Below are 12,875 nucleotides of genomic sequence, written 5' to 3' on the forward strand. Positions count from 1 at the left end.
AAAAAAAAAAAAACAGGAAAACAAAGCTAGTTCTAATTTCAATTTCAATTTTATTAACGTGGAGCCTCAGGGAATTAACAAGGAAATAAATAAAAAAATAAAAAATAAAGTTATTAAATAAAAGATCTTGAAAAACAAAGAAATGACAACATTGTCTCAAGATTTCAGTCAGCTTGAGACAGTTTTCTTTTATGAAATACATTTTCTTTTTCAGTAACCCATGCCACTTTAGCCATAGTATTTTACACAGTGCCAACACTCTGCCCAAACATCTAATGCACTGTGCATGGGGCCCTGAATACCAAGGGAAGAATCCAAAAATGGTATTCATCATTCTTGAAATGACGGATAACATACATGCTTATATGTACATTTTGGACCTCATCTGTACTTGAGTTTGAACTTTTTTTTTCTGCTTGAAATTTGTTTATTATTCCATGAAATGCTGTGAGATGGTTTTATCTTTCTTTCACTGTTGTTAGATTCATTATGTTGTGTTTAAACGTCATCTCCAGGATATTTCCGAGAATGTCAGCTTTTTATATGGTGCAAATGCACCATATAAAAAGCATTAATGCATGGGATCCCAAATAATGATTAAAGTTGTGTAAATTGTAAAGTGTAATAAAGCCCCAGTTTGCAACTAGGGCTTTATTTTAACAGCACTTACTTGGTGAGTCTTAGTTCTGTATTCCACACCTTATTGTTGGATTATATTAGGTATACCTTTCTCCTTATTTTAATCCCTCTTAAAATATATATTTTTGTTAGTATTCCACTATGATAGATAAAACAAAGACATCTTGTGTGGAAATATTACACCATTGTTGGTGCAAAATTATTAAATGTTTTTAAAGATTTTAATTTCTCATTTATTTATTGCTATTGTTTTCAAAGCATAAAAATTGAGGAATTATTTTTGCAATAAAGAGAAACAAACTAAAAAATATTGAATTATATGTCTTTTTCAGGTGGGGAAACAATGCAAATGTTGTGCTCAGGGTAAACCAAATGGGTATCTAAAAAATCCCAGGGGTTTTGCACCATCAGATTTATTGTTAGTAAATCTGATGTCTAAGTCTAAATCACTGAGTCCAACCTCCATTTCCTGAGCCTTTCCTCGCTCATCAGCCACATTAATGGCATTAATACCAAGAGTTCTGCGTTAAAATGACTGGTTTTATTTGAAGAGTTTGTCAAGCAACAAATAAACGGTAAACTGTGGAGAGGTTGGGAGGGAAGGAGGGATGCGGGTAAAGAAGCCCAGGTACCTGGGGTGTGTTGGAATAAAGCTCTGATACGCTTATGGGGAACATTTAAAAGTGATGATACAGTACTGAATACCTTTGCATACCAGTCCATTTAAAGCACTGGTCAGAGTAATGGAAAAACTGAAAAATAAAATAGAACATTTCTAATCCTTTGTTATAAAACCAAAGATAGAGATAAATCAAACAGATTATGTAAAATCATTACAGCTCACATGAATAATTGTTTCAAATTTGTTTTCTTTTGTAGATAGAATTAATATGTATTTAAAAATATAAAAAGCACTTCACCTTGGAGCTTTGGTCACTTCCAAAGGACCCCGTATTGACATCACTCTTTTCTCCTCTGAACAGGAAAAAAACTTGAAGGTCACTCCACTTTAGAATTCAATAACCCAAGTTTTTACACTACCAGGCTTCATAGGAGGCTTTTTGTCACTGGAAATGTGTAATGATTACATTGAATAGGCTGTTTTTCAAATTCTAGAAATGGCCTCTGGGTTTATGTGACCTTCTGTTGAATGATGCTTTAGGCAGGGGTGTTGAAACTATTCAGCTTTTTAAAAACTGCATTTGAACTAAAACATAGCTTAAAATAGGGGGAGCAAATGTTGGCTTTCCATTCATATTATTAATGAAAATAATTAGTGAGCCATCTGATCCAACTTGATTCTGGTTGTGTGACAATTACCCCCAATGCAAAGCAGAATAAAAAAAAACAATATTTTGAATTACAAGAGCAAGCAGTCCTAAAACAGATGGTGTGATTCCCCCTGAGCCCTGATCTAATGATAAAGTCTGTCTGGGATTACATAAAGCAACAAAGGAAACTCACAAATGAATTATAACAAGTTTTTCAAGATGCTGTTAGCAGTCTTCTCGCCAAGTCTGCAAAACAGTATTGTATTTTTCTTAAAACTAAGGCTTCTGCACAAGATCCAAATGAACTTTCAGCACCTAAAGCATTTAATATATAGAGACTCAGACTCTTCAAATTTCTGAGTTAGAATTTCATATCTGTTCCCCCAATAATACCATTGATGAAAAAAAAGTACAATAACAATTAAATCTCAAACTTGAAGTTAAAAAAATGCAAATCTGATTCAGCCATAATGGATATAAAGGCTGAAAAAATGTACAAAAGTACAGTGATCCAGTTAAACCATCCTAGTTTGCAGAAAAAGTTAATTATCTCACTCATTAAAACAGATATTTTACATATTCATGATGCATCGTCACCCAATTGCAATTTGATAGTGGCGTCTCATAGTCTTCATCCTGTCATAAGGTTCCATGAACGAACTCTTGGAGTATTTTAGTATTGGGTGTTTTTGTGTAGCTTTTTCCTGTCTCGAAGGCTTCTGCACACAGGCATGGTAGAGCTGCAGCTGTCAGATGCTCATAACATAGGACCCAGTATTCTAGGCCAGATAGACAGTGGGATAACTCAATAAGTATTTATCTAAAACTGGCTAATCTGAGTAGCAGTGGCCAGGGCACCTAAGGCTGGAACCTCTACAGGAGAGAAACACAGGTTAGAGACCAGAGGATGATTATACATGTGATTAGGTAGCCTGGTTTACAAGTTCAGTCCATGTCCAGAGAACGAGGTAGGTGGGATGCCAACAAGTTAACATGGGGGCCGCCCAGAGTGTCCCAGATGCAGAGAACATGCAGAAGTCCCAAAAATTTCAAACAGGAACTGGCAGGCTCAGTGGTTAAGAGACAGAACAGGTCAGGATCAGAAAATCAAACTCTAAAAACAATCTCACCAACGGCTAGAGAGAATAAGAATAATCTGCCAAGATTACTGGATGCAAGCACCTTAAAAAGAGGTTGGAGCATAAGAGCAGTGATTGGAGAGCGGCCAGACAGACAGGTGAATGGAATGAGGAATTAAGCCAGTCATCAGCTCCAAGATCATAACAGTAGACACCTGGGTTAATTTCCTTTATCATGCCTCTACTTTTTAGGGTGATAATGGGAAACCATTCTTTGCCTTCTGTTCCAAACATACTTGATAATAAAGTCCGACTTGGGTTCCTTTCCCAAGACTTACCTGAATTAGCTCTTAGACCTTTTTTTTTTTTTCTGAGAATATTTTTTGCCTTATCGGCTAACCTTGTTTCTCCATGTTCCTGCAGGTTAACGACTCTCTTCATTTCTAATTATACTGGCCAACCAAACACAATATATTTCTTTTGGAATCCTCCATATCCTTGAACATCTCTTGTAGCTCATCAATGTGCTGAAAGAACCACCTGCTCCTTTCCAGTCACCAGATTCTATTCTGCCAGAGGACCAGTCCTCAGTTACTGGAGCCCGCCTTGCAGACATGCAGACACCAGAATCTGGCTTGCCCTCCCTCCTAACTTTAACCTAAACAAGCCTCTCCTTCTTTTGACATTACTCTGCCTGCCATCAGCCCAAAACTATTGTTAATCTCCCTTTAAGAAACAGCACTGATATCTGGGAATTCCTTGATTTCAATAATTACAGACTTCTTGATTTCTTTCCCCTTTAAGAAAGAGAATAAAGGACTTACATTTTGTTTGAGTCTTGATTCTGTTTTTGCATCTGAGCCAAAATAATCACCACAGATTATGTCATGACCATGAGCTTATTGACCCTTCTTGTATAGCTTCTGAATATAAAAAAAGACTGCTGCTCTGCTATTATTTAGTAAGATGTAAAAAAAATCATCTCACCCTAAAAACATTAATTTGCCAAAAGATTCTAAATCAAAAATTTGTTTCATATTTTAAGTATACACATGCAATGGCCATAACTTAGACAATAAATTGACTCTTTATGCAGTGGTATTGTTTAGTACATTAAAAAAAATTTATAATTAATACATTATTGACTTTAATAGGGAAAACCCTGATGGTGTAAAAGGGGAGTTGATGTTCGGAAGGGAAGGCAGGCATTAATGAAAGCCCGTGGTTTCCATAAATCAAATCAATGAGGAGCAGACCTATAGAAGAAAACAAAATCATTCAAAGATTTTGAACAATGAAAGGTAATTAAATTGTGTGTTGATTTTGCCTTAAAACATTTCAGTTCAACTTAAGTTATTTATGGCCAAGAAACTTTAGTCACAAAAATAAAGGATCATTAATTTAAACCAGAAACACTCCCATTCAGATTCAACACATCTTTTTGTGCAAGTTCTCAACAATGTTCGAAAAAAATTTGAAATCAATCCACTGGACTTTGTTTCCAAGTTTGAAGACGTTTTGCTTCCCATCCAGGAAGCTTTTGCAATTCAAAATGTCAGAATTAGCTTTGAGTTCAAAGATTTATAGAGTGGCCCCAAAAAAAAGCCTTGTTTTGGCTTTGAAAACATGCAAATTAACCGGAAGAACAGGAAGGAATCAACTGTATCGCTGCATTGTAGGTTTTTGAGAGCTAAAACCTAAGTCCACCACTTCTGCTTAAGGTTTTTTTTTTCTTTCTTAACATAAATGTTCTCAGCAATGTGTTTGTATGTTTTTAATAAACTGAAGAACTACAGAAACAGCATGAAGTTAGAAGTAGCAGTAACTCTACATTCACCTGTAGTTCCTTTGTTGTATTGATTTTAGGATTTGTATTTTAATGGCCGCATTTATAACATCATACAAAGGATCAAAGCTTTATTTTCATGGTGTAAAAACCATGTCTGACATGACTCTTAATACTGTGTAATTAGTGTCAAGAGATCCAGTGTTGGTGATTAAGAATATAAAAGGTATAGATACAGGCTCATACAGTTTTATAATCACTTTTTTGACAAGGAATGAAAACAATTGAATAATTCTAGCTCATAATAGCATTAGAAATTATCTGCTTTGGTCAAAGTGTGATTGTTACATGTACCCAGTAATAGCTTGCACGCCATCCTGCTCTGGGTCAAAGGCCATTTCAAATGAATAAAAACTTGTTGTCTGAAGGGATCTAAAGGCACAATTTGATCATTATTTTTTCTTTGCTTTGGGAAGAGAAGTATGAAGTCTGTTTAGGTTGGTTTCTGTCCATAGTCTAAATTGCTAAATTTTGAAGATTGTCAGTCGGTTTTTCCTAACCAAAAACACTTAGCCACATTTTTTGCATACACATTGTTTAATTAAAATGGCTCCTCCTTTGTCCCAACAGCCTAAATAGACAATTTGTGTTAACAACATACCCACACACTTTTTAGTGTTTAGACTTAAACAAAAGCTGTCTCATAAAAAAAAAAAAAAAAACAGACTGAGACAAGAAAAGCGATAACAGCTACTGTTATAAAAACTAACTGTATAAATGGCTAAATTCCTGATTATCATATCTTTAATTTAAAGCTAGATAGTCTGCAAAATAAGGGATGCTGCTCCTGCATTCAAATTAAACTGGACTCATGGAACAAATAGCCTTTTCATTTTGACTGTGTCCTTGGCTTATGACCAACACAGAAACATTCTGGAGTGAATAATGGCCAGTACTACATGCCCATTGAGCTGTTCCATGATTATAAAAATGAAGCCAGAATGTTGAAACTAGACAGGATAAATGGAGGTAAAAGCTATCCCTCCATGTTTAGCGGAAACGGACAAGACTGATGTAGTAATTCCAGAATTCTCTCCATTAAGGTTGATACCGTTTCAATTCCATAACTGCTTGTGGAGCTTTAATATGACTGACTTTCTCATGATAAATAACTCACTGCTTATTTTTGAAACTGCCTTTATCAAAAATGTTGTCTGGTGCCATTGGTGCCGTTCTTCAACCTCTCCATAAAAGTAGATTATTTTAGTTTATAAGGGAATTAAGGAATCTGTCTGTGGGCACCTGCAGTGAGTCTGTGTATGAAATACCCTGCAAGATAAACATAAGCTGCATTGCAGGCTCAAAAATGTATTCCTCAGTTGTTTTGGCTTAGATATATTCACATGATGTGCCCTTCTTCCCTTACTTCTCACAAGAAAGTCAAAAGCTGGATCATATCAGTGGTTTTCAAACACTCTTTGTTACTGTTTGAAGTTTATTTTTGGGAACTTCCTTAGGGAGGAAGTGTAAGAGGAAGAGGTTGGATTTGAAAGCAAGAACAACCTCTTTATATGTAGAAGCTGGAAGACACAAAACAGCAACCCCTGGTGGCAATTGAGGCTGTGTCCTTTTTGTAGTGACCTCTCTTGAATATCCAGTTAAGAAATCGCCCAATCAAGTGAGAAAGAAAGAAAGAAAGAAAGAAAGAAAGAAAGAAAGAAAGAAAGAAAGAAAGAAAGAAAGAAAGAAAGAACACTTAAAAGGAATTCTTAAAGTAACAGGTTTAGTTAGGTTAAAGCCTAATAATACCTGCCTGTAAAGTGTTAAGGCTATTGTTTTCCAAGGCGGTTTATCTAATTGTCTCCAGCCATATCAAGCTGACATGTATATAATGTAATGATGTGATGATATGGCAGGGTGTGACCTTGGAGAAATATAAAAAGCTTCTTTGAAAGTTATTCTGCGCCGACTTTCTGAAGAAGTGATGGTAAAGTGCTGTCATTTGTAAGCTGAGCTATTTTTCTGTTCTGATTAAGATAAATAAAAGCCTCTTAAACCATGTGTTACATGTTACACAGTCCAAGACAAAAAAAAAAAAAAAAAAAAAAAAAAGAAAAAGAAGAAGGGTCCAAGTCAAAAAAACCTTAATCCGGAAGTAAAAACAAAAAAAAAAAAAAAAAATTAAAAAAAAAAAAAGAAAACCTTAAAGGTTGAATTCCCCCCCCCCCCACAACATTATAGTCACAATACACTCACAAAAACACAGAAAAAAAAAAAAAACTGTGCATTTAACCCATTCCCTTGGGAAGCAGAGTGGTGGTAGTCTGTGGGAGTGGGGCTTGAACTCAGAACCTCAGGATTCCAAGTGCAATGCCCTGACCGCTATAAAGCAGAAAACAGCTCAGAATCAGAATCACCAAAAACGTACTTGAATACTAGAGTTACTCTGACAAAAACAGCTCTAATTATCTGGCGCCGATGGTAGGCAGACAAACAGCATAAAAGCAGAGGGAACCAGGTGGAGAAAAAAAAAGCATTAATGAGCAACTAGGTCAATTAGACAGGTGAAACAGGAGTAAATTAAACTGCCAACCATCAGTGCCAAGACCATGACAAAAAGTACATTTTAACATACATGAGCCAAGAACATTATAGTTTTAAGCACCACCATATGGCCCATTTATTCATTTAGGGTGTAATTTTGAAAAAAGTTTGATTTTGAGATGACTACAGTAACCAGCGGACCTCCGTAGATAACCGCAGCCAGGGCTAAATTTAGCCTATCAGCAGCAGCCCTCTCTCGGCATTAGTACTTTTTGGCAATGCGGGGCAGATACCTCTGAATCTGACCGTCAACCTGACGCAACTCTGGATGAACCAAAGTGGTCTCTTTTTTTCAGAGCTTTTGGGGCTTTTCCAAAATAGGACGCTCTCCCCAATGAGATTCATAGAGAAAAGCTGTTCATAGAGAACAGTGTTGCATTATTCAGTGATGTTAAATTTCACTTGTACTTTTATTATGAAATACTGACAGCGAGACCTTGACAGGATATGACATGCGGTTGCGAGGGGTAACATTAGCAAATGTATTTATAGCATTTACAAAATATTAAACAATAATTCCAGCCACTAAATAATGTTAATTCAATACCAGCACAGGAAAAACATGTGATGTTATGCAATAACTGTATATCAGGAATGAGTGTAGCACTAACGTCTGCTGGGATGGCAATGTCATTGGTCATATTTAAAAATAATTCTATCTTAACAACCAAATCAGCACAAACAATCATTTTACCTGCAAAAATGAAGTAGCAATGAAAAAGTAGGCGAGATACTTTTGATTCAATTCGCAGCTTAATGGGGGCATAATTGACCTCTGGGTGACTTAAAAACACTAATTTGTATTATCTCTGAAACAACAGTAGCACATATAATCTTCTTTTAATTATTATACTTATTTTCATATTTAGGCATGCCCATTTTAAATGCACAAACTGCATTAAAGAAGAAAAAACCATTCAGTCTATTTGCTGACTTTTTTTCTTTCACGTCAGTGGGGTGTCAGATTCATGCAGCTAAAGCTCCTCCTATTTGATGATGCGGTCCACGGTGTAAACACAGTACATCTGAAATGCAGAGATGTGAACTCCCCGCGGTGCTCAGGAAAAAATCACCACGGCCACAGTCTGGAGGCACCATCAGGGTATGGATCTCACCTGTGATGACAACAACTTACCAGTTGGCAAACTTAAACAGGTGCACTTGGGTTCTTATTACTGTGATCTAAATCACACAAATAGGTTAAACTCTGACTGGGAAATGTGTAAAGTGTTTGGAGAGTTCTTTTAAACCTCTGAATTTGATTCAGATTTCATGCCTTGATGTTAAATATGATCATTTTGTTAACCAAACCATCCAGTATGGCTAAACTAAAACAATTCTGCAGGAAAAAATTTCCCAAAACTCCCCTAAAGTGATTTAAAAACACATTGTCAGTTACTGTTACCTCATGAAGATTAATGTTGCATTAAAAGCCAGTGTCAGTCACTTCTTTTAAATTGTGAAGACTATTGTGACACCTTTAAAGCACTCAACTAAAATCACTCCTGGTGTAATATCATTGAAAGGTTACAGGAAACCTCCTCTCTACAGTTCTTTAATCTTAAAATATCCCTGGCGCAGAAAGCTAGCGTCATAGCAGCAATGGAATAATGTCAGCAGCGCTAAAGTCTTAAAACTCCTTGTAGACTTTTTCACCTCCCACTCCCAGGTTATAGAATATCAGATAAACACATCACGACACTGACTCTCCCTCTAGAATCTTAATGTCATCTCCCAAACATCAAAGTTGAGAAAAGTGGGGTAAGAAAAGCCTTGTCATGTTTACCTCCTGAGTGAGCTTGCAGAGTGTTTACACACCTTCTCCGCAGGAACAGTCTCCACACACCCAAGTCTGTTCTCCCTCTTATGACCCAGAAATGAAAGACAACACTGAAGAGAGCAGGAAGTAAAAACCACAGGGGAATTAGTCTTTTGAAAAAAGTTAAGCAAACTCCAACTTCAGTGAAAGTAGAGATCTGATTAGATAACCACGGTACTGTTAAAACTGCTTCTTTAAAACAGGTTGTTTTTTTTTTTCAAAATGAACGCGTGTCAAGTATTAGTATCAGTCATGGTCTTAGACATCTTACGGTATCTTTCCTGACTGGATAATTACAACTCTAAATCAGACAGATATAATACCAGGCTCGGAGCTATCCTTCTCTAAAGGATGCAGCAGTGGGTCTCCGGCTAGTTCTCCATTGTGTCTTATTTAAAGCCAGCTAAACAGAAATGGAAAAGTTGTATTCATATCCATGCTTAACTCTATCTATCATTGACACAACTCTTTTATTTCAGACTTCCATAGTGTTATATGTGCTGGTAATCTATTTGCCAGCAGGTATGACAGACAATAGGGAAGAGTAGAAGAGGTTCCTATTCAGTCTTCAGGAATTCTATCAAGCAAACTGCCTGAGCACTGATAGATGAGATTCTTTTAAAGCGACACTTCAGAGAAGCCCCTCTGTGTGTTCTGTAGAACAGTATAGACCCTCTCTCTCCAAACTACGTCTGGCCTCAAAAGAGCATTTTTTCCCAGTTACCTGCCTCAGTCAATATTTCGCTATTGTACATAAAAGAATCAATTTCCTGTGACACTATGGCTCAGTGTGTTCACAGCCAAGTATCAACACAGATGGACTCAGTGTTAGTTCTTTCTCGACTGACCATGTTTCACTTACGCTGTTTTGAAAAGTAACATATTGAACCATGTAATATATTTGGCTTTTCTGTAGGTTCTGCAGTCATCCATAGCTTTACTTTGATCATTATAATACAATCTCTCTGTGTGCTGGGATTCTTTTGTTTGCACAGTTTTATTTCTCAGATTAAGTATTTTAATTTAGAGCCAACACATCTGTAAGGAACATATGTTGGATGGAAATTTAAAGTTAGTTTAGTATTTCTCTGAGTTCAGTTTGGGTTGTTGTGCACCCAATTTTAGGCTTTTTGTATTCCTGTCACTATTGGATCAGCAAAAGATCCAACTTTGCTGAAATCATAAGCCTTAGTACCTTTTCAGATATATTCAACGCACAAGTGATAGATGTTTGTCCATGGATTTTATTTATAAGCTTATTGTTGTTTCTACTGAAAATAAAACTCATGTTTATTGGATACATAAAATATAACTCTTCAAATATTGTAATATTTAAAAAAATGTTTTTTAAATATAACAATATTTAAAAAACTATTTAATATTCAAATATTAAATACAAGTTTTGTTTTGATCTTAGTTATTTGACTGATGTTTGATATTATTTACCTAACTTGTGTACACTGTAATTATTTTGGTAATTTTCAATGTAATAATGTATCACTCGAATAGGTTTGTTTGTCTATACCATATTTAAATCAATTTAAAATGCTGAGGAAATCTCATTACTGAGTAACTGTAGAACCAGGATTAGCAGTAACACACTGAATTAGTTGCCTAATATAAAAAATTTTTCTGGTCCCTTTAATTGCACAAAATTGGACCAGATTGTGGTGGTTTCCTGAAGGTTTTGAGCATTCCTTTAAGCAGGGCTCTATTTAGGTGATCTTTTTAGCACTTGACCATTAACTTGCAGATTTGCTGTTGTGCTGGACAACATGGTCTTATCGGTCCAACTATCTACTTGGGCTTTTGTTCCTTAAATACCCCGAATCATCACTCTTTTACCATTATGACTGTCAGCTGATGTGAGGGGTTGGTTTCTTACAATGTAGCGGCATGTGCTGTGGTCTGATTAGGGCTGAGCAACTCATTAATCTTATATTATTATCAAATAATCTATTTGTGAGGAGTTGATTTTTAAAAATCAGGATTTTTTTTCTTCTTGTGCACTTGTGGGCTTCCATAGCTGAGAGTAAAATCAGTTATCACTTTTTGTTCTTAAACGTCTACTTGTAACTGATACTTACAGTATGATACCTCTAGCTGCAAACGTTTAGGGGCCTGACCTTCAGGAAGTTTGCATGTCTTGAAACTGGTGCAAACACGTTTATACGTTAAGAGCAGATCTTAAGGTGGAAAATGATTTATGTTTCCAGTTCAGCATACAGCAGGAGAAAACTTTTTTTTTTTGTCCCTACATCAATATGTTGGTCATATTCTAATGAGAAAACTCAGATTCATACATATAGGATATGTAATTACAACATTTACAATATAAAAAGCAATTTTCCAAATCTGAAACTCAACTGCATCTGCAGTTTTAGGTTCTTTATTTATTAGCCTGAAAGTTGGGTGCAAATTTGACAAGCAAAATTTCTATGGTTATTGTGGCCACCAAACTCTTAATGGTACAATGGCAGAGGATGTAGAGAGAGATATAGAATAATATTATTACAGATACAGAATAATATTATACAGAATAGATACAGAATAATATTAATAAAGAAAAAAACATTATTGCAGTTGAAACAAATTAATGAGAGTGATGACAGACTATCTTTACAGATTAAACGAAAACTATAGCAACTCTGAAATTAAATATTGTGTCATGTTTATAAAAAGTAGATATCAAAAGATCTTACAAAAAGACATGAAGATGTGTTTGTGTGTATCTCTTATCCATAGTAACAAAATTGTTTTCTCCCTGAACATAAAAAAGTTTTATCTTATTAGATTATCATATTCTTTTATGAAATATCACTTTGCAAATATTGGCAACTGAGGCAGGAGCATTATTTATGTTGTTGCCGATGATCTTTGGGAAGAAGATTTCTCTCCCATTTTTTTGGTTGTAAGATGGAGTTCAGTCCTTTCATACCTGTGTTAAGCTTTTTCCTTTTTTGAATTGTTGAGGACTTCTACAAAGAGACCTTTTCTTAACAATAATTACCTTTTCATTAATTGGATCAATTGTGCATTGTATCTAAGACATGTGTCAAAAAACCAACAAGCAAAGCAAGAAGTTTTTAATTTAAATAATTTCATGGAAAGTTTTGAATCAGTTTTCATGAACTGAGTTTTTTCTTTTGTGTGCCAAGACTACTTACATTACAACTGAACTAAATGTTTTTTTTTTGCCGGTTTAACAACTGCTGTTTGGCCTGCTTTTCACCAACACAAAGTTGGTGCAGAAATTAGGCAGAACATTTCTGAAACACCTGAATGCACCTGATTGCCTCATAGCATTGGTCAACATTTCAGTTAAGGAGATCCATCAGGGTTGTTTACTTGTTTATTTATTATCATTTCTGATTAACCCAGAGGTCTGTTTCACGAAGCAGGATTAGCAAATTCAGATTCAAATCTGCAACTCTAAATTGATCTAGCCTAAAGTTGGGAACTCTGAGTGTTCGGTTTCACAACAGCTGCTATCAACTAGTTCATTCAATTTTAACTGGGTCCACTCAGAGATAAGCGCGTGTGCAAGTATGAAAAGTCATTATCAGTGGAGCACTGACTCGATGTGTCAACATGACTACAGGCCACAGGAAGTGCCTATTTCACCCTACTGGAACTAGAGATTTTATTTTATGCAGGAATGAAAAAAATTTATATAT

This window comes from Cyprinodon variegatus, unplaced genomic scaffold (assembly GCF_000732505.1).
Source record: "Cyprinodon variegatus isolate N-32 unplaced genomic scaffold, C_variegatus-1.0 Scaffold180, whole genome shotgun sequence".
Classification (NCBI taxonomy): Eukaryota; Metazoa; Chordata; class Actinopteri; order Cyprinodontiformes; family Cyprinodontidae; genus Cyprinodon; species Cyprinodon variegatus.